At 39.6% G+C, this 27,338-nt stretch overlaps 1 pseudogene; it reads right to left on the reverse strand.

Annotated features, from left to right (window-relative positions):
- LOC136152770 (centrosomal protein of 135 kDa-like) overlaps positions 1-22,255 on the reverse strand; it is a 38,708-nt pseudogene extending 16,453 nt beyond the window's left edge.
- Positions 22,256-27,338: the final 5,083 nt, after the last annotated feature.

The raw sequence follows: 27,338 nt of genomic DNA on the forward strand, positions 1-27,338 counted from the left end.
TGAGTGAGGACCCCCTGTATGTGCACACTGCTGTATATAAACCAGGAAGTTAATGAGGACCCCCTGTATGTACACACTGCTGTATGTAAACCAGGAAGTTAGTGAGGACCCCTGTATGTGCACACTGCTGTATGTAAACCAGGAAGTTAATGAGGACCCCTGTATGTGCACACTGCTGTATGTAAACCAGGAAGTTAATGAGGACCCCTGTATGTGCACACTGCTGTATGTAAACCAGGAAGTTAATGAGGACCCCCTGTATGTGCACACTGCTGTATATAAACCAGGAAGTGAGTGAGGACCCCCTGTATGTGCACACTGCTGTATATAAACCAGGAAGTTAATGAGGACCCCCTGTATGTACACACTGCTGTATGTAAACCAGGAAGTTAGTGAGGACCCCTGTATGTGCACACTGCTGTATGTAAACCAGGAAGTTAGTGAGGACCCCCTGTATGTGCACACTGCTGTATGTAAACCAGGGAGTTAATGAGGACCCCCTGTATGTGCACACTGCTGTATATAAACCAGGAAGTTAATGAGGACCCCCTGTATGTGCACACTGCTGTATGTAAACCAGGAAGTTAATGAGGACCCCTGTATGTGCACACTGCTGTATGTAAACCAGGAAGTTAATGAGGACCCCCTGTATGTGCACACTGCTGTATATAAACCAGGAAGTTAATGAGGACCCCCTGTATGTGCACACTGCTGTATGTAAACCAGGAAGTTAATGAGGACCCCTGTATGTACACACTGCTGTATGTAAACCAGGAAGTTAGTGAGGACCCCTGTATGTACACACTGCTGTATGTAAAACAGGAAGTTAACAAGGACCCCCTGTATATACACACTGCTATATGTAAAATAGGAAATTAACAAGGACCCCCTGTATAGCTCAAGGAACTCTACTGAATACTCTTGTAATGGCCTCTATACATAAAAGAATCTGTAAAAAAGAGTGAATATATGTATATTATAACTGACTCACTTTGCTGTGTATCTAAAACTAACACAACATTGTAAATCAACTCTATTCCAATAAACTTTTTTTAATTTCTAGAAATATAAATAATATAAATATAAAATAATAATATAAAAATAAATAAAAATAATATAAAAAACCAAATATATAATACAATGGGATATTACTGGCCATAAAAAAGAAGTAATGATACATGCTATGATATGCATGAACATTGAAAACAATGGGTTAAGTGTAAATCACACATAAAAGGTTTACATATTGTATAATTTCATTTACATAGAATATCTAGAATAGGCAAATTATAGATTACAGAGACAGAAAGCAGATTAGCAACTGTCAGAGGTTGAGCAGAGGAAAACGAGGATTGACTGCTAATGGGTACGAGGTTTCTTTCTGGAGTGATTAAAATGTCCTGGAATTAGTAGTGATGGCTGTACTACTTTGTATCTATACCAAAACCGCTGTACACTTAAAACAGTAAATATGATAGGTAAATTATATTTAGCAAAAAAATGTAAAATAAAACATAAAATTTTTAATGAAAATTCTAGCAATTCAATACAAAACCTACTCACCAGTTGAAGTTTTCCCATTGTTTCTTCAAGATTCCACATTTCAGAAAGGTTTTTTTTAATCTCTTTCTAGGAATGAAAAGCTTATTAGGTACATACCTAAAAGTCAAGAATACTTAATGCTAGGTGACAGTGAAGATGAGGCCAAGTCATTTTTGAGTAATTCATGTTCCCTGCCATCAGTGAGAGCCAAAGCTTCAGCCAGCTCTAGGCCTCAGTTTCCATGAAGAGGACGCAAAGTTTAGCTTTCTCTTTAATTTCTGGTATCCTGAATGCTTATAGGGACCTATTTGTAACACGTGCAACAAGAGAGCCACTTGAAAATCTTCTGTCTGTGTACTTGTAGGACTTTCCTCAAGCCTTGATGTTTAGAATTCCTCTTACGGCCCTGTCATTTCCTGACTTTCCTACCCTATTTGCTTTTCCACCACCCACTACTATCAACCTGGGCTTGTGCTCAGTGCTCAGCTGTGTCCAACTCTTGGCTACCCCGAGGACTGCAGCCCACCATGCTCCTCTGTCCATTGAATTCTCCAGGCAAGAATACTGAAGAGGGCTGCCATGCCCTCATCCAGGAGACGATCAACCTGGATCCTCTAAATGGCAACTAAGAGTGCTGAATGCCAAGGTTAAAATATTATGACCTAACAGGAATCTTTTACTCAGCCAAGTTGTCATTCTCAACTACTGCCCATGTGACATGTGAAACTGTTCAGTATGTTGTGCACACATGAGAGAATATGCAAAGAAAGTAGAAAAGGAGAGCAATGAGATAACAGAAATACTGCAAAGAAACCAAAGTCACAAAAGCAAAATTAAAACTGTACTAATCGAGACTTCCCTGGTGGTTCAATGGCTAAGACTCCATGCTCCCAACACAGGGGGCCCAGGTTTGATCCCTGGTCAGGGAACTTGATCCCACGTGCCAACTAAGACTGGTAAAATAAACAATTTTTTAAAATTGCACTAATTATGTTTTCTTCATTTTCAAGGTTGTTTTGGCTATTCTGGGTCCCTTGAGATCCATATGAATTTTTGGATTTTTTCCTATTTTTGTAAAAAAAACTATCCCTGGGATTTGGAGAGGGATCACACTGAATCTGCAGATTATTTTGGGTAGTGGGGACATTCAAACAATAAAGTCTTCCAATCCATGAACATAGGATATCTTTCCATTTATTTCTGTCTCTAAATTCTTTCAGCAGTGTTCTATAGTTTTCAGTATATAAGTCTTTTGCCTCCTTGGTTAAGTTTATCCCTAAGATCTTCATTCTTTTTGACGCTACTATAAACAGGATTATTTTCTTAATTTTCTTTTTGGATTTTAATATAGAAATGCATCCAGATTCCTATGCAATGATTTTGTATCCTGCAAGTTTGCTGAATTTATTAGTTCTTTTTTTTTTATTGGCATCTTTAGGGTTTTCTGTACATAATATCATCTCATCTGGAAACAAAATTTTACTTCTTTATTTCCAATTTGAATGCCTTTTACTTCTTTTTCTTGCCTAATTCCTCTGGTCAAGACTTCCAGTACTATGTTGAACAGAAGTAGAGAGAATGGACATCCTAGTCTTGTTTCTCATCTTAGAGGGAAAGGTTTCAGTATTTCACCACTGGGTATGATGTTAGCTGTGGGCTTTTCACATATGGCCTTTATTGACGCAGTTTCTTTCTATTCTACTAATTAATGGAGATGACACTGTATAAGATTAATTCATTTTAGTTTGATGTGAAGTAGTGACCTTAAAACTATCAATAGGTTATACTCATACTTGGGATAATATAAAGATTATCCAAGTATTATGCAAAACTATCATATACATACAGTTTTACAAAATCAATATCTGGATTCCTAATTTGCAAATATCCTTCTTAAAAATTATCTACCTGAAAACCTGTGGTCTAGGTATCATGTGAATTCTTCTTTCCCATCTACCCTCCCACAATTGCCTTTTGCCCACTTTTCAAAAGAAAAGCAAGCTTCTAATTTCATACTATAATATCTCTACATATAAAAAACTTCTGAAGTACCAGACAACACCTGAAATGTTGGGGCTGGTCAAAGCCTTTTATTAAGATGCTATTTTCTCCCATTATATCTTACTAAAAGATGTCTTTTCAGTACAATTTTACTTTTTTAGCTGATAAGTACCAACATTTGTGCTACATCTGTCACTTTGATCCATTGACTACTAATAATTATAATGATAACACTTTTTACAGGAAAATGCTAACATTCTGAACCTTACAGTCACAGGACATTTTTAAATTAAAAAAATTTCAATTCATGTGTGTTTTTAATTGCACAGACATTTGATAGTTATCATAAAAAGATATTCAAGCATAAAATATGTTACAATAAGATACAATTTTGTGGGGATTTCAAGAAGGGTCATTTGGATTCTACTGGCTATATTTATAAGAACAATATGACAACTTTAAGAGATCAATGTTTACAACTGATTAGAAATTACATCCTTTGCATCTATTTAAAGATAAAAAATGTTAGCTACCAACTTAAAAATGTACAAGGACATATACAGTTTCAAAAAATACCTTTAAAGGGTTCATGAGCACATAATGACCTAGAGGACAAACTTCAGAAGCCTGCTCATAATGCAGAGAAAGGACAGATGAAAATCTTGAGTGAAAAGAGGAAGGAATCTGGAGAATTGCCATAAGAATAGATGTGCTTCAGAAAGACGCGTGAACAACTGGAGAAAGTGCCAACATTTAGAGCATGTAAATAACACTTTAAAAAAGCTTGAATTACAAAACAAACCAAAAGACCTGGATGGGATATCAAAAGAACTCAAGCCCTCAGATTGGGAGAAAATAATAACAAATGAGGAAACAGACAAAGGATTAATCTCAAAAATATACAAGCAACTCCTGAAGCTCAATTCCAGAAAAATAAAAGACCCAATCAAAAAATGGGCCAAAGAACTAAACAGACATTTCTCCAAAGAAGACATTCAGATGGCTAACAAACACATGAAAAGATGCTCCACATCGCTCATTATCAGAGAAATGCAAATCAAAACCACAATGAGGTACCATTACACGCCAGTCAGGATGGCTGCTATCCAAAAGTCTACAAGCAATAAATGCTGGAGAGGGTGTGGAGAAAAGGGAACCCTCTTACACTGTTGGTGGGAATGCAAACTAGTACAGCCACTATGGAAAACAGTGTGGAGATTTCTTAAAAAACTGGAAATAGAACTGCCATATGACCCAGCAATACCACTTCTAGGCATACACACTGAGGAATCCAGATCTGAAAGAGACACGTGCACCCCAATGTTCATCGCAGCACTGTTTATAATAGCCAGGACATGGAAGCAACCCAGATGCCCATCAACAGATGAATGGATAAGGAAGCTGTGGTACATATACACCATGGAATATTACTCAGCCATTAAAAAGAATTCATTTGAATCAGTTCTAATGAGATGGATGAAACTGGAGCCCATTATACAGAGTGAAGTAAGCCAGAAAGATAAAGAACATTACAGTATACTAACACATATATACGGAATTTAGATAGATGGTGGCGATAACCCTATATGCAAAACAGAAAAAGAGACACAGAAGTACAGAACAGACTTTTGAACTCTGGGGGAGAACGTGAGGGTGGGATGTCTTGAAAGAACAGCATGTATACTATCTATGGTGAAACGGACCACCAGCCCAGGTGGGATACATGAGTCAGGTGCTCGGGCCTGGTGCACTGGGAGGACCCTGAGGAGTCGGGTGGGGAGGGAGGTGGGAGGGGGAATCGGGATGGGGAATACGTGTAACTATATGGCTGATTCATGTCAATGTATGACAAAACCCACTGAAATGTTGTAAAGTGATTGGCCTCCAACTAATAAAATAATATTTAAAAAAAAAAAAAAAAAAACAAAAGAACTCAAGCTCACTCCACTCCAGGAGAATTAACGAGCGCCCCCACAGCTGAGACGTACCTTTGCTTCCTCAAGTTCTTTGTCGGCAGTCTTGAGCACTTCTTCTTTATGTCTTTCCAACTGCTGTGCTAGCTGGTCTATTTCAGTTAATTCCTGGCAGAGTTTTTCATTTTTGTTACTTAAATTAACAACTTCAGATGTTACTGTTTCCTTGGTTTCCATAAGCTCTTGTATATGCTTTTCCAGGTCTTTATTAGCTTGCTGAAGAAAGTCAACCTAAATGGAATTTCTAATTCATAAATCAATAAATCGGAAAATTATCAAATACTGAACTTTCAAAATACTTCAAAACACTGTGTTTTTTAAAATACTGAAACTTAAAACTCCAGCTATTCTACATTTTCAAATTTATAGTTTTGATTTGTAAAACTGCTGATGAGTGGTTTTGTAAAAATATATATATGTCTTCAGTTTTCAAGCATGGAAGGAAAGGATAAGTAAGAAATTTGTGTGAGCCTTTTCCCAATATAGAGTTCTAAATATATGACAAGATTACCACTATGATGATATTAGTCTGGAGTGCGGTCCCATACAGTAGCCACTAGCATCTGCATATGGCTGCTGAGCACTTAAAATGTGGCTAGTCCAGAGGTGTGCTATAAATACAAAGAGGAGTCCAAAGACTCAGTACAAAAAAATAGTACAATATGCCAAAGATATCTGACAACACCAACTACATGTTGAAATGATAACATTTTGGATATATGTAAGTAGATACACTATTAAAATTAATTTCACTTGTTTTTACTTTTTTTAATCAGACTACTAGGAAATTTTAAATGACATATGTGGCTCATACCCTATTTCTACTGAACAGCACTGCTCAAGAGCTATGCTAATATTTGGGACTTAATCTACTCTGGCTGCAGTCCAGGCAGCAGTGATATCTATATTTCTAAAGATCCTATGGAAACAACCTAATGTCCTTGACAGATGAATGGATAAAGATGATGTAGTGTGTGTGTGTGTGTGTGTGTGTGTGTGTGTGCGCACAAGAGTATTATTCAGCCATAAAAAGAAGGGAATAAAGCCATTTACAGACACATGGGCAAACCTAGAGATTATCACACTAAATGAAGTCAGAAAGAAGACAAATACCAGGTGATATCCCTTATGTGTGGAATAAAAAAATACAAATGAACTTACTTACAAAGCAGAAACAGACTCGAAGACACAGAAAACAAATTTATGGGTACCAAAGGGGAGAGGGGATTGGGGAGGGATAAATTAGGAGTCTGGGATCAGCAGATACAAACTGTTGTATATAAAATACACAAGGTCCTACCATATAGCACAGGGAACTATATTCAATAACATGTAATAAAACATAATGGAAGGACTTCCCTAGTGGTCCAGTAGTTAGGAATCCCAGCTGCCAAAGCAGGGGACACTAGCGCAACCCTCATCCAGAAACTAGGATCCCGCAGGCCACGGGGCAACTAAGCCTGAAAAATGCAACTCCCGAGCCCGCCCGCTGCAACTGCTAAAGACTGGGCCCTGGAGCTCAAGCTTGGCAAGAAGAGAAGCCGCCTCCGCAAGACGCCTGTGCGCTGCCTACAGTCGCCCCGGCCGTGGGAACCAAAGCCCACGTGCAGCACAGGAGACCCAGTGCAGTTAAAAACGAAGAGCCACAACGGAAAAGAATATGAAAAACAACACTGATACAATACGGATAACTGAGTCACTTGCTGCACGCCAGAGAGTAACACACAGTGACTCAGCTGTGCTTCAGTTAAAAAAAATTTCTAAAGGCCATTTGTCATGTTTCAAGAAATCTCTTGTTCTTTCACTCTTAGGTCAAACGCATGGCAAGGCAAACTACTACATAGTTAAATAAAAACTATGTTTACTTTTTATATTTATTTTTAAAAATAATATTTGTAATATTATAAAAGAAATAAAAATTTTGAAAATGGAGAAAATCATAAAGAAGACTATCTCACCACACAAAGATAAACCTTTATTAGTGTATTTTGGCGTAGTTCTAGTGTTTTCTCTCTCTGAAAGTACATATACAATTTTTAAAGCAAATTGAGGATTACTTTTTACCTGTAGTTTATTCTCTTCTTTTAAACACCTAATACTGTGGTATTATCAATTCCTACACCTCATTAAATATAAAAACAGGATTTTTCAACAGCTGTACCCAATTTTGGATACTCTGACTCTATGTAATTTTTTCTGCTGTAGATAATACCCAAATAAAAAACGCTTCCACCTTTACAAACCCAAAGACTGTTAAAAACACTTACAACTTTATACGCTCAGTGAAATAATCATAAAAGTCGTGACCTGAATATTAAAATGAGCAATAAGCTTTTCATTGGCTTTATTTCTAGTCTCCAGAGAAAGGATATCAGAGGAGCGACCCCCATCCAACGCAATCGACAGTCGTTCTATCTCTCGTTCTCTAAGTTCAATCTGAAAACATAAAGTTGTGCTATCATTTTTAAAGATATGGTTTTGAACTGAAATGATTAACACTGCACAAATGTTTATTTGAATATACTTCCATTTTTCTTATGTCCCACAATGTACACAAAAGATTAGCATTCATATATGTTACTGACACATAAATGGTATTATGAGATCCATTTAAGCAGAGCAAAAATATACACAGAAAATCTCAACCTAAGAATTGTCAACACAGGTTTCATAAGTATTTTTATTGAAGAGATTCTTTCTAATTTTATGTTTTGTTTTTTCCCTCCTCTAAGATTAGGCAATGTTTATATAAAAAGAAACTAAGTCCCGGAACTGAGTTTGAACTACTTCAGTGCCTGGTGAAATAAATGGGAGATAAACAAATGAATATAAAACAAAAAGGAAAGTGATTTGCTATTGAAACTCATTATTAAAAAGGATATAAGGCCGGAATGAATTTGCTTTACTATCTATTATGTAGAAAAAAACAGACATACAATCAAAAACATCCCTACCAACCATGAATTCACATGCAAGAATCTACAAAAACACACACACTTTCAAACTTTGGTTTTCTTTTCAAAAAAAAAATTGAAAACAAAAACCAAGTATTCAATTTAACAAACAATTATTGAGCATAGTTCTAAATATACAAATATGAATAAAACATGATCCCTTACTTTCAGGAACACACAGCTTTACAGGAAAAGCAATAAAGTAAACCAATAATTGCTTTAATATGTTGTTCAATGATACAATAATAGAAATAGGTATATAGTACCAAAATAGTCAAGGGAACAAATAAGTCCAAAAAAGTTATAAAATATGCCAGGCAGAGAAGAAAGGAGGGATATTCTAGGCAGTGACAAAGAAGCACAGGCAACACGCTATGTTTAAAGGAGCAGAAGTGACTCAGTGTGACTGAATTACAACACGCAAGGGGAATTAACAGTTGGAGATGAGGCCAAAGAATTAGGCAGGAACTAATTATGATAAGCTCTGTATACTTCACTAGGGAGAAATATTACTCAGGACTAAAGGGTGAATGTGATAAGAATAGGGCCAGAAGCAAGGAGACCTACTGTAGGAACATATGAGAGATGATTAGAGCCTAAGAAACAGTGGGACAGGACAGAACAGAATATGTAAGTTTAAGAACTGATAGAACTCGGCAAGTGGTATGTGACAGGCAGAGAATGAGACGTATAAAGACTCCAGAATGCTGGCTTGGGTCGATGCTGAAGCTTCCAACCAAAGTTGAGCATATAGAAGGAGAAACGAATGTGAGACAGAAGCTGAAAGTTCAGCACTAGGCATATGTGAACACACAGCCTTCATCCAAATGGAAATGCCAGTGTCAAGCTGGGCATATCAGAACAGAACTCAGCAGAGAAGTGTCAGCCTGAGAGGCTGGGGAGTCACCAATATTCAGGTAATAAACTAAGAGAGTAGATGAGACTATCTGAGAAAACATGGAGAGGAGAAGTCAAAGAATCCTGGGGTTTGGTGATATTTTAGGGAGGAGGCAGACAAAAGAGCAAAGACGATATTATAAGAGGCTAAAAAAAAAAAGGCAAGAAAAGGAAAACAAAAAGAAAATGAAGCCACAGAAGAGTTTCAAAGAGAAATGATCAATAATGTCAAATACTGCAGAGTGAGTCAGGAAAATGAAGACTTAAAGTATCCTTCCGGATGCGGCAACTAATGTCAATGGTAACAGTAACTAGACCAACTTATACAGTGGGGGACAGAGGCCAACAGAAGGTTAAGAAGTGAACAGGAAGTGAAGAAGTAGAGAAAGAAGAATAAGACACCCTTTAGACTGGCTCAGACGGTAAAGCATCTGTCTGCAATGCAGGAGACCCGGGTTCGATCCCTGGGTTGGGAAGATCCCCTGGAGAAGGAAATGGCAGCCCACTCCAGTATTCTTGCCTGGAAAATCCCAAGGACCGCGGAGCCTGGTAGGCTACCATCCGTGGGGTCGCAAAGAGTCAGACACGATGGGGTCACAAAGAGTCGGACATGACTGAGCAACTTCACTTTCACTTTCAGAGAAGTAGGCATGAGGGAGAAGAAGGCCTTAGTTAGCAAGAGGGGAAAGGTAATTAAAAGATTTTTTAAGGGGTATTAGTGATGATGATAAAAGCATCTCCTCACAGTACTGAAAAAATGTATACTCATTAAAATGGCCATATAAGTTTGCTAAAGAATAACTGATTAAAGCAATATCCTAAGGAGAAGAGAGGGAATGGGGCCAAGCACACAAAACAGGAAGAATACCATCCTACCCATTAAGTCTTAAGGAGAACCTGTGAATATTGCTCATTTTAAAGGCAGAGATAGGAAAATGAAAAAGAAGATGATGTCCTAAGAAGGAGGGTGTTACAGGCCATGGAAAGAGCTTGAAGAGAACAGTAAAATCTGGAATATATGCTGAGAACAGAACAAACTCCCACCAAAAAAAAAAAAAAACTGATAGAGCAGACTCAATCAAGACTGATAACCACATGAAATTGGTGATTTCAATCAGAACGGTCAGGCTATTTTCTTCAAACGCCTCAGCCACCTCATGGAGACAATAAAGACTGATCAGTTTATGTTCATAAAGTACTTAGAAAAAAAATGTGATGAAAGAATGACTGAATATAAATTGAAAAATATCAATTAATATTCATCTCATATGCATATTTGATATGTTCAACATCTCTCCATAAAGTAAGTTTTTTGGATGACATTACTACAATTCCTTTTAACTCCATCTATCCAAGTGATCTTCAAAGTACTTTATAAACTTAACACTTATACCAATACACAGGTTATATCTATACTGGTATGTGCAGATTTCTTTACTCCAAAAAAACGTAGTTATGTGCAGAATATGAAAAACGTGCTACCTGATTTAAACTTCAGTAAGCATATTAAGAAAGAAAGCCTATAATTACCCAAATCAGAATTTATCCAAGGCACAAAAAGAAAGTATAAAAGAACAAAGGTTGTTCAAAGTTTTCATGTAACCCCGAGTCTATTTACTCCCTTGCTTCTTTAGAAAACCATCTTATGGGGCACCAGTGCTTATAGAGAAAGTTTTCACGTAACCCCAAATCTGTTCACTCCCTTGTTTCTTTACAGAGCACCAGTGCTTTTAGAGAAAACATTCAACAAGCATGGCCACTCGGAAGAGTAACTTTCAAAGACATACTCAAAATGATAAAATCTACAGAAAGGGTAAAACAAGTTTTTAAAAAGACTATCATAAAGCATAATACACTTCAATAAAATATCTCTTGAGATGGAAACAGTTAATATGGTCATAATATTTGGGGAGATATATGACTCACCTTAAAAAAAAAACAAACTACTACTCACCTCAATGCATAGTGCAGGGAATGAACTGAAGGCTCTGAAGCCATCTAAGCCATTCCATCTATTAATTCTATTAACGAATTTACTAAAAAGAAAAGCTGTATTAAAAACTCAGGTATCAGAAATATTAAACATAACCCAATTCTATTTACAGTCACAGCGCACTCACCTCAATCCCAACTAGATAAATAAAAAATCCTACCTGCTTGTTATAATCTCAGTCCACTTTCCATCACTGCTAACTTCTCTTGTAACTGGCACACTTCCTGTTGAAGTTCTTGAATTCTGAAACATATTTATAAGTAATTTCAATATATTTTTGATAAGAAATACAAAATTACAAAAGTGAAATTAGATGCCTTCTTTTAAAAACCCTGAACTTTTTGTTTCTCAGTGAGGTAGGAGGTGCTGGGCCAAAGGGTTCCCAGGCCACAGCACAGAGTACATTATCTTAGAGATTTAATTTTATAAGAACAGATACAAAACTGAGTGGTAAATAATCTGAAACTCAGAATCATTATGTCTCCTACTGCATTTTGAGTCTTAAGACAAATTCTTCTGGGTACTGTTGCCAATTCTTAGGTTCAGGGAACTAAGCATCAAATCTAAAACTCACAAAACTATTAAGTGAAATAAGGGACTAAATGTTTTCTGACCCCACATGACCCTGTATTTTCTAACAAATTATCTTGCAATCTTAGAGAGAAGAAAAATACTAAGAAATACCAATTTTCCAGGTACCTACAGCAAAAAAAAACCTACTCTTTCCTGGAACTTGTTAATTCCAAGAGAATCAAGATTTGTCTAAATCATCTGAATTGTATGAATGCTTAAATGTACTGTACTACATCAAACTTTGCCAAGCATTAACAAAACAGGACATAATCACTTTCATACTGGAAAAATAAAGCCTGAAGCCAGGTTTAATTTTGAGAGAGATTTTCCACAGGGTCGGCACAGCACCACTGAACACTGCGTGTACCTGCTGCTAGTACTACCAGAGCCAACACCGCCCACTAACCTAGGAGCAGGAGCGCAGCACGCACGCAACCGCACCCACACACGCATGCGTGACTGAACACAGTGCATGTGCAAAGTGAAACAAGTAAGATAATCAAGAGACTGATGCTACCTACGATGGCTTGACAGAAGAGAAGAATGCTAAGGCAAAGAAAGAGACAGAAAAGATACACATGTTGTTGTTCAGTTACCAAGCTGTGTCCAACTCTTTGCGACCCCATGGACTGCAGCATCCCAGGCCTCACTGTTCCTCACCATCTCCCAGAATTTGCCCAAGTTCTTGTCCATTGAATCGAATACATATGGAGCCGTCTAAAACTCGGTAAATAATACTAACATATTGTCTAAGTCCTAATTTATAAGTACCAGAAAAACACAAAATATTTCATGGGTAAAGTCAAGTAAGTGTATAAATACAGGTACATAATATTGTGTGAGAATAACTGAGCTGAAGACCCTAATTAGTCCCCCAATCAATGTCCTTTTTTTAAATTGCTACAGACATTAATAATAAAGTAGAAAACTCTCTCATATTGTCTACATGATCTACAAGTAAAAAGCCGGCTGCACTAGCCATTCCCACTAGTGTGTTCTGCACCTAAACCGCGTCTGCAGCCGAGACCTGAGAGGCTGTCACTCGCGCTCTCCTGCTCCTCTGCACCTTCTAACATGTTCTTAATGGCATTCTGTGTATTTCCCCTTGTCTCACCTTCTTACCGGGTTGTAAGTTTCTCAAAAGTTGCATCTTTACAGCCCGAGAACACTTACATAGCCTTTTCCAAAGAGTTTATTGAAATTATAATTAAAATAGAATTTACACCTGATTCCAAGTTAAGGAAACACCAACATACAGAGCTAGAGAATCATGAAGCAAGACTTTCACAGCCAGTTACAAGTCTACTCATGCTACTGGCATTTGAGAAAAATCTCAACTAACAGAGAATCTGTGGAAGATTTACTTGGGTGATAAAGCTGAATGTCAAAGCAACTCTACTGAAATAGGCTCTAGGTGGCACTAAACTGTTTCAAAGCAAATATGGACAGAAACCTCAGATATATGATTTACTTGAAATCAAATTTCAAAACAAGTGAAAACCCTCAATATTCAGAATATATTCAGAAAGCATTTACTGGATGCTTATGCAAAGTTCTATGCTACACACCAGAGAGAGGCTAGTTAAGAAGACAAAACCGTACCATCAAGAAACTTAGGGCTAACCAAGTGATGAGGTAACTAAAGCCAACAGAGGATTCTTTAATGCACCTGTCATCAGCCACGTGCAGGAGGTCTGCGATGTAAGGGCCATCCGGCTGAGGAACCGGATATGAACTGATTTCAGAGGGAGGGACCGGTTCATCAATCTGCATGCGCTGGCGCCTGAAAGCAATATTTCTTTTCTTGCCACCTAAAAAAAAAAGCAAATGTGTATTTCAAAAAACTGAAAACAAAACACTGTCTTAGAATTAAATAGTTCAGAAGGCTAGCCTTTTTGTTATAAACTATGTCTCTGGGTCTTATTACATAAGAGCCAGGTCAAATGTTTTCTCCCTTACATATAAATACCTACCTGATCTTTAACTGAACAACTCATTTCTGCAAACCTCAACAACACATGGTTAGAAAGCAACCTTTATTTTCTGCATGCTTGGTATATATGCCCAGATTTAATCTGTCCCTTCATGAGATGGGGACCAAACTCTGGCAAGATTAAAAGTTGAGTGTGCCTTGTGGTACATAACAGAGCCCAAGAAATCATCGCCAGCAGAAAACTGTCAAATGAGAAGCTTCAAGGCAATGATAACTAAAATAAACATGTTTATTAAGCAAGGCCAAAGGAGAAGATAACTGAAACTTTAAGAATCAAAATCAGTATATAGCAGAATATGTATCCTGAATTAATGGGGAATTTTCTTAATTATCCTTAAAACCAGCAGGAGTAATTTCTTTTAATGGCTAGATATATCCCATGTTGGTCCAAACCACAAGGATAATTCAGCTTTTCCAGTACCTGGTCAAGATTAGACACGTACTTGAAAAACTAACTGAACCTCACAAAGAACAAACACAACCCATAACTCTGTCTTCCTCAGAATCCTAACAAGTTTTCTATACTCCTACCCTCTTGTTTTGAGGATGAAGAAATCAGGTCAAGAGTATTTAGGTGACCTGCTTGTAGTTACACACCTGAACATGCAAACCACTTTCTTCTTCCCTCATCTCCTGGTTTTCCTCCTCGGCTGGTCCTTCTCAGTTTCTCTCAGAGACCCTCTTCTTCCATCTGTGCCTTAAAAGACAATTTCCTAGGGTCTGTCTTTGGTTCTCCTCTCTTTCCAATCTACATAATCTCACTAGTAACTCCTACCACAGTCAAAGCTTCAGTTCTCAGGATATTCCAATGATTTCCAAATGTGACTCTCCATCTAGGACCATATTTCTGAGGACAGATCTACATATTCCACTGCATACTAGGAGTTTCAATGTGAATGTCCTGTGGATACAACATATTCAACGAACCCTTTGTAGACGGTGGACTTCTGTTCTGTTTTCCATATTCCCTATCTTAAGAAATAGTACCAGGACATCCTTGGTGGTCTTGTGGTTAACACTAGGGGCGCAGGTTTGATCCCTGGTTAAGGAACTAACATCCCACATGCCCCATGGTGCAGCCAAAAAAAAAAAAGAGAAAGAAATAGTATTAATATCCTCATTCATCCACTCATTCACTTCAAACAGAAATTTGGAAATTCCTCTACATCCCAAGTTTACTAAATTTATCCATCCCTAAATTTTAGAGATTACACCTCTAAATCACCCTTGATCTAGGCCCACTCTTTTCTCAGAAAATCTAATTATCCTCCTTTTTTAGTTTTCTTAATCTTTTAGTTTCTTCTGAGATGTTCCCCCACATTTCGGCATCTCTTCTGCCCTTGGCTCATGGTCCTCGCTCTCCCAGCTTATTTTCTGCCACGGATTCCTCCCTGATCCTGGCCTCCCAGTTTGCAATTCTTCAGTTCTTAGAGTCTCCTCTTCACTCAGCTCCAGGCACAGAGTAACATGATTAAGCCTGGACTGTGTTACCAGACAGAACTGAGCCAGCTTCCAGATCTTCAGCTCTCTTCTGAGGCAGCCTTCATTCTGACCAAATTACTGCTGGTCCTCGCCGTGTTCTTTAATCCCTCAGTCTCTACCAAGTCTCATAATTCAGCACCTCCCTTCCCCTCATTTACTTCCGTGACCTTAATCTCATGGTTCAGACACCTCCATGGTCTGGTTACTACTACTGGGGGTTCTTCCATCAACTTTGAGCCTGGACAACCACTAACGCTGCATATGCCCCATCATTTCTTTTTCCTTCTCTGATAACTACTGAGCATTACGCTAAGAAGACTAAAATAAACTAAGAAATAACAAAGTATATCATTTTCAAAGTCTTTAGAGTATGAATTATTTTTATAATTAATAATGATAATAATAATAATAGAAAAAAGAATTCAAATTAATAATGAAAGAAAACCCTAGGCACTGAGGATAGACTACTTACACCTAAGAAGTTTACTGTTATATAAGTTTCTAAGCACATGTATAGAATATAAGCTGGGTCTCCAGAAATCAATTTTAAAGGTTCTGTGACTATCCAAATACATTTTTTCAAATACTAAAGTCTAAAGCATGAATACCCAAAGTCCCATTTCAGTCAACAGTTTTAACATCTTTAAAAGATTAGATGTATATAATTTGTTTTGAGAGGGAACAGATTCACCTGGAGTTTGAACTACAGCTTGCAAACTCTTTTCTTGAAGCTGTTGAATTTTTCCATTCTTAGCTTTACTTTCTTTCTCCATAAGTTTGAGTTTATGAATATATTGATTATTTAGAAATTTCAGATCAGCTGTTTCATGTGCGCACTTTTTCAATGTGGTTTTCAACTCTTAAAAAGATTTAAAGAGCATTTTATACATCAAGAAGTTCTCCCATTTCATAAAACAAAATAATCACAATAATTTGAAAGGCTCCACCTGATTCTTATATGCTTTGTTAGAAGGTTGTAACTTTTCTACCACGATTAACAAAACTGCAAACAAGTCACTAAGCACAAAAAGGAATTATATTTTTCTTCTGTGATGAGACTAATATGAGCTTTTGATCCAGTAAATTGGAAATGAAGCTAAGGGATTATCAATTCATGCCAAGCATTAGCCAGGGCTTTCTACTAAATACAAGAAGATTTTATAATAAGTTAGCCACATAATTTACCCTTTGCCTAGTACCTCTGAAATCATTCTATCTTCCAGGTCAAAAACAGGGTATAAAAGAATCAGAACAATAGACACACAACTTTTTCTCAGAAACACAGAAGTTGTTACAAGGAAATTTTTCTTCAGTACCAGCATTTAATATTTTCTACAGCAACTTCTGGGCTTCCCAGATGCCACAGTTGGTAAAGAATCTGCCTGCCAATGCAGGAGACACAAGAGATGCGGGTTCAATCCCTGGGTTGGGAAGATCCCCTGGTGAAGTAAAAGGCAACCCACTCCAGTATTCTTGCCTGGAAAATTCCATGGACAGAGGAGATTGGTGGGTTACAGTTCACAGGTTCACAAAGAGTCAAACACAACTGAGCGCACACCACAACCATTACAGCAATTTTAATTCTAAAAATGTAATCCACATTCAGTGAAGATGAATATAGTTGTGGAATGCAAATTTATTTTTCTTGTGGAAATTCGTCAACACACCCTACAATATTTCAGGAACTATCAGTAGGAAGACTATCACATTTTCTAATCAATAGTTTCAAAGGTAGAGTAGGATTTCCCACATATAAAATGAAAAGGGCAAAAATTTCAAAAGTCACAAAAATTTACCTTTAATATGTTGACCTGATTGTTCTCTCAGTTTCATTAATTCCAGGTATAATTCATTATTTTCTTTACTCAACCTTGCATTTTCAAGTTTATAAGGTTCCAATACAAAATCAAAATTGGCACTCTCTTTTTCAGCTTTCACAGCAGATAATTTTGATTTCCGAAGACTTTCTGTTGTATGAACTAGATCACCAACATTAAAGAATGGAAAATGCAAATACAAGGAAACATTCTATTAACTTTTAATAACTAAAAGCAGACTTCTAAAAGGACTTAAATGTTAATACTAACATGCTATCAAATCGAAAATCAAACATACAAAAACAAACACTAGAGGTCTTTCAAGGTACTAAGAAGGTCTCAAAACTTTCCTGTCGTAATTAAGTTATAAAACATATACATATAGGCAGAACCATCTTTAAACCTGATCTCACTCACCCCCCATGTCTAATTAGTCACCTGATCCTGTGGAATCTGTGAATCTTACTTGGTCATTTAACATTTACTGAATGCCTGCTACATGTTAAGTGTCAGGGATGCAACAAACACGGATCAGTTACCTACCTCTAAGAACACAGATGAACAGAATATTCACTACATCAACATTTACTGGGCAGGGAACATGGTAAGGAACCCACTGACATGGAGCTTATATCCTACTAACAATTTGTCAAAAGTTACGGTACTATGTGATAAACTCAATAAATATTTCAGTGCCGACCTTGTGTTCAGCCTGTCCTAGGTATGGCGGTGAAACAGTCAGTCTCTAGTTTCTTGGAAGTCTGCATTCTAATGGGAAGGTAAAACAAATTTCCAACAACAATAACAGCTAAGGTAACGTGCAGTATATGTGACAGAGAGCTGCAGGCCATATAGCTAACTGAGCGTAAAGACAAAGCAGGAAGGAGAGGAGAAAGAGACTTTACAGGCAGACAGAACAGCACATGGAGAGACCAAGGGCGAGAGCGAACATGTTTTCAGGAGCTTAGGTGGTTGGTGCAGGGAAGATGAAGGGAATGTAAAATCACTGGGGAAAATGTGTGTCAGTTTCTTGGAAAGTTAAACATACTCCCACCCTATAATTCTGAATTGCTGACCTAGAACTAGATCATGAAGGATTCTGGAGGCCATACTAGAGACCACAAAGTATCTTTCATCCACTCTCTTCTTTTCATCATTATCACTTATAGTCCTACTGCAAAAACTTCCTAGACCATTTCTCTGCTCTAATTAGTCTCAAATCACAGTAATAAGATTCATGTGGAAAAGAATAAAAATCACAAAGAATCTTTCAGCTAAATTAACATGTTCACAGCTAAAGTCATGATCAACCACCTTAGATCGGCATTATAAATGCGTAGCAATTAGAGACCAGTGACTAACATAATATCATGTCAACTGCATTTCAATAAAATAAAAACCAGTGAATAAAGCAGCTACAGAACTCCTAACTAGATCAGAAAATCACATTAAAAACTGTATTTTACTCACAGACAAAACCCTCAGAAACATTTACTCTAAACAGTATAGACTGCACGGTGACCCTGGAGTTTTGCGACGTGGAGAAGAGAGAAGCTTCAGACGATTTAAGGACTTTAAAAGTCTACCCATTTCTGTACTAAAGCACAAAGCTCAACAAGAAACTAGATAAAGGGGATTCAGGGTCACACAAGTTTGCAGTAGTGTTCCCATCTTTACCTGAAAAGTTTCTCCACCAAAGGTAAACAGTCCACTGTCAAAGTCTGGCGGTATCCCAACGGATCCAATCTTTTCCTAATATTAAGATACTTTCTTTCTGCAGCTGTAGTCATCTTGTGTTCCAAACTAGGTTTATTCACTTCCAAAAATTAAAATCCTATAAGAAAAGAGTGAAACATCATTCTATTATCAGTTATTATTATTGTTTAATGTTTTAAAAAAGGATTCTTTTATTATGAAGCAATTATTTTTTTTTTATTTCTTTTCAGGCAGACAGCTCTCTAGAATATTTAGATTTATTTAAATCCAATGCTAAAGATATCCATGTTGCTGCATTAAAATAAATATCCCCTCATAAACTTAATACACAGAAGTTAAAACAATAAAACCTCTAGACAAAAGAAAGAAGAATATTTTTTCAAACCTGAGACAGGCAGAGAATACTTAGAGAAGCCTCTTTTAAGTTTTTCTTTTAAATATAAAAGAGAAACTTGATAAATTGGATTTCTTCAAATTAAAAATGTCTGCTTATCAAAATATATCCTTTTATTTGACAAAACAAAAACTTAGAAGAGTAGGAGAAACATATGCATAATATCTAACAAAGGATTTGTATACAAAATACAGAAAGAACCCTTACAATTCAATAATAAAGATAACCCAATAAGAAATGCAAGGCTAAGATTTGCAAAAGATATTTAAATGAGAATAATCATATGAAAAGATGCTTAACACCACTAGACATCAGAGAAATACAAATTAAAACCACAATGAAATATAATTTTGTTCATACTAGAATGGCTAAAATTGAAGGTACAATACTAAATGTCTTCAAGGACTTGGAGTAACAGGAATTTTCATATTGCTACCGGAGTGTGAAATCACTGTGGAAAAAGTTTGTGGGAGGGAGGCTCAAGAGGGACAGGATATATAAGTCCTCATAACTGAGTCACGCTGTAGTACAGCAAAGCCAACACAACTCGTAAAGCAATTATCCCCCAATTAAAAATAAATTAAAAAGTGTGGCAGTTTCTCATAAATTTAAACATACTTCTAGCCTATGACTGTGTAATTCTACTCCAAGGTACTTACTCAAGAACATGAAAATAAACATCTATAAAGAGACTCTACAAGAATATTTGAAGCATCTTTATTCATGATAGCTTCAAACTGGAAACAACCTATACAGAAGAAGGATAAGGACACTATACTTAAACAATGTAATATCACTCAAGAATAAAACAGAACTGGTACCTGTCAACAGTATGGATGAATTTAAAAACATCTGAGCAATAGAAGCCATGATTATATGAAGTTCAAAACAGGCAAAATTAAACCATGTACATAGAAATCATAACAGCTGTCACCTAGGGTGATGGGGGTAGTTGGAGCCTGACTGGAAGGGCATGAGGGAGTTTTCTCAGGTAATGAAAATATTGTGGCAATGGGGACAGACATCACACCAATGTATACATTTATCAAAGCTTTTCAAATAGCATATGTAAAGTTTACTGAGATTAAAAAAGAAAGACCCCAACATGTAAGTAACTCTGGACATCTTTTTATCCTTGTCTTTTTAAATATCTATGAATATATCATCTATCAAACTGCCCTAAAATGGAGTTATCCAAAGATCACTTCTTTAAAAAAAACATGCTCTCTTTTCTAACCTTTGCCAGGTAAATGTGGTCCTAGTACTCAATATTTTTGTTTTACATCTGTATTGCTTTTCACAATTTATATAAAACATGCATGGATATGGATATATGCAAAATTGGATCCTCACAACTACTATGAGGGAAAAAGGGTCAAGGACACCCTCCACATTCAAAGATGAGGAAAGGCTGCCTAGAGACAGGAACTTTTTCTAAATCACAAGGTCACCAAGCAGGTGGGCAGTCAGGTCTCCTGAGTCCTGACCCAGCGCTCAGGTTTCTGCATTATGCCGCCTCAACGTACTAGATGACTCCTAAGTGAGTACTACTCCTTGATAACTTACTAGGTGACTCCTAAGTGAGGACTACTCCTTGATAACTTACTAGGTGACTCCTAAGTGAGTACTACTCCTTGATAACTTACTAGGTGACTCCTAAGTGAGTACTACTCCTTGATAACTTACTAGGTGACTCCTAAGTGAGTACTACTCCTTGATAACTTACTAGGTGACTCCTAAGTGAGTACTACTCCTTGATAACTTACTAGATGACTCCTAAGTGAGTACTACTCCTTGATAACTTACTAGGTGACTCCTAAGTGAGTACTACTCCTTGATAACTTACTAGATGACTCCTAAGTGAGTACTACTCCTTGATAACTTACTAGGTGACTCCTAAGTGAGTACTACTCCTTGATAACTTACTAGGTGACTCCTAAGTGAGGACTACTCCTTGATAACTTACTAGGTGACTCCTAAGTGAGTACTACTACTTGATAACTTACTAGGTGACTCCTAAGTGAGTACTACTCCTTGATAACTTACTAGGTGACTCCTAAGTGAGGACTACTCCTTGATAACTTACTAGGTGACTCCTAAGTGAGTACTACTCCTTGATAACTTACTAGGTGACTCCTAAGTGAGTACTACTCCTTGATAACTTACTAGATGACTCCTAAGTGAGTACTACTACTTGATAACTTACTAGGTGACTCCTAAGTGAGGACTACTCCTTGATAACTTACTAGGTGACTCCTAAGTGAGTACTACTCCTTGATAACTTACTAGATGACTCCTAAGTGAGTACTACTCCTTGATAACTTACTAGGTGACTCCTAAGTGAGTACTACTCCTTGATAACTCCTTCCTACAAATCTCTCCCTCTCCACATTCTCGTTAGCCTTTTCTCTGAATGACGTCCCCATTCTATGCTAGGTTCTTTCTAGGTTCCTTCCACAAGAGGGACCTGACTGATGCAGGTGTTCTAGAAAAAGTCCTGAAGAAGTCAGAAGTGCACCTGTCAGAACAAGAACCAGCAGGGCCTCACAATTCAAACATGCCTCCTTTTCGTCTGGTATCAACTTGGTTACCCAGAAAGAATACATCCTCACATCCTTCTGAGAGACAATATGAGTAAGTACTAAAAAAGAAAAATCATCAACACATACGACAGATGAAAAAGATTAAAATCCTCTCAGGAAGGACAAAAACACATTAGGCTTTCCCCACCCAAGCATGGGCTGCTGTCCTTCACCACCACCACAACGCGCCCGTCTACATCATCCGAACACTGCGGCCATACTGAAAGTTTTCCAGCAGAACAACACAAAAGGGAAGGTTTGGAGGTCCTCCACGCGTACGTGTTTGGAACCACCCACTTCCTTAACTTTAGGGAGCTCACGTCTGAAAGCCGGTGCATCTTATTTTTACAAAAGTATCCTGTGCGTGTGTGTGTATAATCTCCTGTGTATATAATAAATATGCACAAGGGCTAGACAAACAAAACACCCCAAACCATCATTAACTAGGTTATCTCGCGAATCCTCCCTCACTGAACTAAAAACAGTAGAGAGTGGAAGAGGGGATGTTTACTAAGGTGCCGGACAAAGGTTAATAAATGACTCGTCCTAGGCTTTGGGGCACTTTTGTTTTACAAAGAGCCTGTATGATTCTTATACGAAAGGGTGTTTTAACTTTTAAATCAACCCATCAGTCGGTAGGAGGCGGATCTGCTGGAACCGCACAGACGCGCGGCGAGCGGGGCCGGAGGAACCGGGAGCCCTGGCAACCCCAGGCCGACCTCCGGGCCGCAGTTCCGCGGTCGGGCGCTGAAGGGAAGGGGGTGTCCGCGGCGAGGCGACAGGGCTCCGCGCCCCGGCCGCCCGGGGCCCGCTTCCTCCCGAGGCCGCGCGGCCTCCCTCCCGGCAGCTGCCGGGCCCGGCCCGCGGGGACGGCCCTGGAGGCGGAGGCGCCGCCCTGCCCAGCCCTCCCGCCCCGCGCCGCGCTCAGCCGCAGCCCCGGCCGCCGCTCCCTCCGCCTGCGGTCGCATCTCCCCTCGCGCCTCGCCTCCCTCGCTGGCTCCTTCCGCCCAGACACCGGCTCCAGCGCTGGGACAGTTTGAAAATGGCGCGGAGAGACGATCAGGGCCGGCGCGGAGGAGGTGCCGCGGTTGCCTCGGTAACGGGAGCGGCCGACGTTTCGCCGCGCGCAGCGGGGACGCGCCCGACCGGGATGGCGGCGCTGGGCCCCGGTGCCCGGAAACGCAACGGCCCGCACGGCGCGAGGCCGCGGCGCCCCCTGGCGGCCGGCGAGCCCCTAACCTCAGCGGCTGCCGGCGGTAGGAGTCCTCCAAGTCGATCGCGCGCCTTGCTTGACCTTCTCGGCGCGGGGTCAAAATCCCGCCCAGCCCTGGTCCCTGCCGCGGATTAGCCTGCCTTCACCCGTTCGGGGGACGCCTTCGCCTGATCTCCAACGACAGGCGCAATTGCAACTTTCCGTGTCAGCCCCCTAACACAGTTAACTGTTGCTCCCACACCCATGCCCAGATGTGTAGACCCTTATAAAATACTCAGTCCGCTATGATGATATAACATCATGATGTTTTGATCCCGTGAGTTACAACTCATCCCGTCAAAACGTAATTATTTGTTTGTATGTCTCTCCCTGCCGTCCCCAGTTGTGAATTCTTGAAGTCAGAGATTATTTTACTCAGTTATGTTTCTCTGGCACTAACCGCAATAAACATTTGTGAATGGAATTAAATCCAAATCAACTCGGTTTAGAGAGTTTGTTCATAAACCGAAAACACATGGTCAAATTGTAGAATTCTATTTCTTGCGTGAAAACTTCTAGATGATCAGAGACGAGCTCATTTTCTCCTTTCTGATTACTGCTCTGGCAAGTAGGACTTTCATTCTGAAAAGGTATTGTCTTTGCATGTTACCTGACTGCTTTGTGGGTTGTGAATACTTTGTACCCATTCATGTATTGTTTTAGCCGTTTCCGTTGTGTCTTGTCTGCCTTCCGGCTGCTTTAAAAGTTGTTTTGTGGCATTTCTAAGAGGAAGTGAGTTAGGTTCTGTAGATGGCTTTTGTAGTCTTGAAGATGTACCTTTAAATACATTTTTTTTTTCCTGAACAACAAATATTTTTTTTTAAATCACACCAAAATGACTATGCAGTGGCCATCCAGTCCAGATAACTCTGTCCCAAATGCATAGCAGTTAGAAAATGTAAGAATCAAAGTCAAAGAAATTTTAAAAGGTAAGTGGGATACTGAAGTTATAGGCCAGTTTTGCTCCAGGTAACATGGAAGACCAGAGCAAGTTCACTGTTGGACTGAGGTCAGGGTCCCCGGTGCACACCCAAAGTTGTTGCTGTTTGCCACCCAGGTCCTAGGCTTTAGGGGAGCAGCAGGGCTAGGGAAGCAGAAGAAAGTAGAAACTGAGCTTGCTCTGGGCTCTCCCCAAATCACCAGGGGACGGGAGTCCTGAATTGGGGGTCAATCCTGGTAGGCCTACCCTCAAAATTGATAATTAGGAGGAGGTAGAGCTAGATGGGACCTGAATTGCAGGCAGATTCTTTGCCATCTGAGCCACCAGGGAAGCCCATGAATACTGGAGTGGGCAGCCTATCCCTTCTCTGGGGAAACTTCCTGACCCAGGAATCCAGAGGGAGTCAGTCTCCTGCATTGCAGGTGGATTCTTTACCAGCTGAGCTACCAGGGAAGCCCCAGAGAAAAAGAACCTTTCACTGAAAATGAGCTTGCAAACCAAAAACAATCAAGAAATCTGATGCTAACAAAGCCAACACAATAAAACATCAGAACATGAATTCTTGGGTTTCCCTGGTAGCTCAGTGGTGAAGAATCTGCCTGCCAGGGCAGGAGACGTGGTTCAGTCCCCGATCCAGGGAGATTCCACACACCCCAGAGCAGCTAAGCCCACGCGCAACAACCGCTGAGCCTGTGCTCGGGAGCCTGGGAGATGCAACCGCTGAGCCCGTGTGCCTGGCTGTTGAAGCCTGCGTGTCCTGGAGCCCGTGCTCCCCAGCAGGAGAAGCCACCTGAGCGAGAAGCGCAAACAGCAGCTAGAGAGCAGCCCTCACTTGCCGCAACTAGAGAAAAGTCTGCGCGGCAGCAAAGACCCAGCATAGCCAACAATAAACAAATAAAAATTCAAAAACCCATGAATTCTCTCTAGACGGAAGAGGCTGATGAAGCTTTAAAAATGCATATGTGTAAGGTGATCTGGATCAAAGCTTTTTAACGTTGGCGTTTTGGACATTTTGGACTGAATAATTCTTTGTTTCAGAGGGCCTGTCCTAGGTGCTGTAGAAATGTCGAGTAGCATTCCTGGCTTCCGTCCACGAGATGCCAGTACCACCCACCAAGTTGTGACAATCAAAGATCTCTCCAAATACTGCCGACTGTCCCCTGGTAGGCAAAACCACTCCCGGTTGAGAGCCACTGGTCTAGATAGACGGAAGAAGTAACTTCCATTAGAAAGAACAAGAATTGTTAAATGAAACAAGAACAGATGCATATGAGAGGGAACCAGTCTGGATTTGGATTTAATTAGTTTTAATCTGGAAATTAAAATTATAGTCATCAAAAACTTTACATTATTAAGTGGAATGAAACGTAGATTATAGTTAAAAGAATCAGAGAATTTACCTAGAACCCATTTCTTTGCAGACAAGTACATTTAGAACACAATTAAGAAACACAAATAGTAGCTTGAGAGACTCTAAAGAGGCACAGAAGGGAATAGCAGCTATGGCAGGCAGACCTCTCCTCCAAAGATGTCCACACCCAAATTTCTGGTACCAATGAATATGTTATATTACTTGGCAGGGGGGAATTTACAGATGTAATTAAGGTCGTTAAAAGCCTAAGAATAGGCAGATTGTCCTGAATTTTTCAGGTGGGCCGAATGTATTTGCACAAACCCTTAAAAGCAAACAGATGTGAACAGGGCTTGACAGCTGCTGGGGGTCTGAGGATGGTGGGTGCATGCGATGAGTGCGGGGGTCCCAGGAGAGCTGAAGGAGGCTAACAGCCCGCAGGGACCCGTGAGCCTCAGCCCCAGGAACGGGGAGCTGAGTGCCTGCCGACAACTGGGATGGACGAGGAAGCAGATCTCTTCCTCTGTTTTCTTCCCTCCAGGTAAAAACTCAGACTGCTGACACCTTGCTTTTGACAGCAGAGCCCGCTTGGACTTCCGACCTACAGAACTATGAGATAATAAATTTGCATTGTCTTAAGCTGCTATGTTTATGTGACTTATTACTGTAGGAAGAGAAAAAACAACTCAGCAGAGAAGCAAGATTTGAAGAGATAATAGCTAAGAATCTTCCAGAACTGAATCAAGGTACACATCTTCAGATGAAAAATTTGCATCATTCTAGTTAAAGATGGAAGATTAAACGTATACATTAACTTTAACCTCTCTCCCTTCCTCCCTCCCTCATTGCTTCCTTCTCTCTATCCCTCCCTCCTTCATCCTTCTAGAATGATGATAAAGGAATTTTAGAGATACTTTTTTAAAAGGCTTTAGAACAAACAGAACAGCAGTAGAGACGAGATCAATAAAGTTTCAGGGCTGGCAAGCAGATGGGCAGCAGGAAACTGACTTCTCAGCCTTGAAAATCTTGAATCCCAACCAGCAGTGGGGAAAGTGAAGAAGCCACCTAACTATTCTGCAGAAACCTCAAAGGCCCAGGGCCTGGTGGCACCGGGTACCCTGCTGGAGCTAACAGCAGCACAGCTGTTTTTGGTAGAATGCTTCCAGCTGTCTTGCTCCCTAGACCGTCCGGAGCTGCTTTTGTGTGGTTTCACCTCCTCCTGGAGCAGACGCTTTGCGTCCTGACCTTTCTTACTTCATTACCGTTCTGCCAGCAGGACGGATCAATTGCAGGCTAAGCAAACTCTGTGTGTAAAACAAACAGGCGTTATTCATACTGGACATCAGCAAGTTATTTACTGACTGTGAGCCTCTCCAAGTAGTAAGGAGAAAGATGGCTGAGAAAACTTCTAGACACGGGATGCACACGCTTGGTGTGTATGGCTCTTGCTGGCTTGGTGTGTGGGGTGTGGAAGATAGGGATTTCCTAGACTCTGGGCTTTGACACTGATTCTATTAAGTCCATTTTGTCCCTTCCATACTTTTACTCCCTGTATTAGCTTCCTCAGCTGCCGTTATGTGCATGCGAGCGTGCTAAGTCACTTCAGTCGTGTCTGACTTTTTGCAACTCTATGGATTGTAGCTCACCGGGCTCCTCTGCCCGTGAGATTCTCCAGACAAGAATACTGGATGAGTTGCCACGCTCTCCTCCAGGGGATCTTCCCTACCCAGGGATCGAACCCACGTCTCCTGTGTCTCCTGCATCGGCAGGCGGTTTCTTTACCATCAGCACCACCTGGGAAGCCCATGGCTGCCCTCATACACGATCACAAACTAGCTGACTTACCACAACAGAAATGCAGCCTCTCAGGGGTCTGGA

Source organism: Muntiacus reevesi, chromosome 22, assembly GCF_963930625.1.
Source record: "Muntiacus reevesi chromosome 22, mMunRee1.1, whole genome shotgun sequence".
NCBI classification, from domain to species: domain Eukaryota; kingdom Metazoa; phylum Chordata; class Mammalia; order Artiodactyla; family Cervidae; genus Muntiacus; species Muntiacus reevesi.